This window comes from Physeter macrocephalus, chromosome 20 (assembly GCF_002837175.3).
Source record: "Physeter macrocephalus isolate SW-GA chromosome 20, ASM283717v5, whole genome shotgun sequence".
Lineage (NCBI taxonomy): Eukaryota > Metazoa > Chordata > Mammalia > Artiodactyla > Physeteridae > Physeter > Physeter macrocephalus.
In genome coordinates, this window is record NC_041233.1 from 22,749,044 (window position 1) to 22,749,959 (window position 916).

Genomic DNA, 916 nt, shown 5'->3' on the forward strand with positions numbered 1-916 from the left:
AGAGTGTTTTTCCTATGTTTTCCTCTAAGAGTTTTATAGTGTCTGGTCTTACATTTAGGTCTTTAATCCATTTTGAGTTTATTTTTGTGTACGGTGTTAGGTAGTGTTCTAATTTCATTCTTTTACATGTAGCTGTCCAGTTTTCCCAGCACCACTTATTGAAGAGGCTGTCTATTCTCCATTGTATGTTCTTGCTTCCTTTGTTGTAAATTAGGTGACCATATGGGTGTGGGTTTGTCTCTGGGCTTTCTATCCTGTACCATTGCTCTATATTTCTGTTTTTGTGCCAGTACCATACTGTCTTGATTACCGTAGCTTTGTAGTATAGTTCTAAGTCAGGGAGCCTGATTCCTCTAGCTCTGTTTTTCTTTCTCAAGATTGCTTTGACTATTCGGGGTCTTTTGTGTTTCCATATGAATTGTAAAAATTTTTGTTCTAATTCTGTGAAGAATGCCATTGGTAGTTTGATAGGGATTGAATTGAATCTGTATATTGCTTTGGGTAGTATAGTCATTTGCACAATGTTGATTCTTCCAATCCAAAACATGGTATATTTCTCCATCTGTTTAAGTCATCTTTGATTTCTTTCATCAGTGTTTTACAGTTTTCTGAGTACAAGTCTTTCGCCTCTTTAAGTAGGTTTATTCCTAGGTATTTTATTCTTTTTGTTGCGATGGTAAATGGGATTGTTTCCTTAATTTCTCTTTCTGATTTTTTGCTGTTGGTGTATAGGAATGTCAGAGATTTCTGTGCATTAATTTTGTATCCTGCAACCTTACCAAATTCATTGATTTGTTCTAGTAGTTTTCTGGTGGCATCTTTAGGATTTTCTATGTATAGTATCATGTCATCTGCAAACAGTAACAGTTTTACTTCTTCTTTTCCCATTTGTATTCCTTTTATTTCTTTTTCTTCT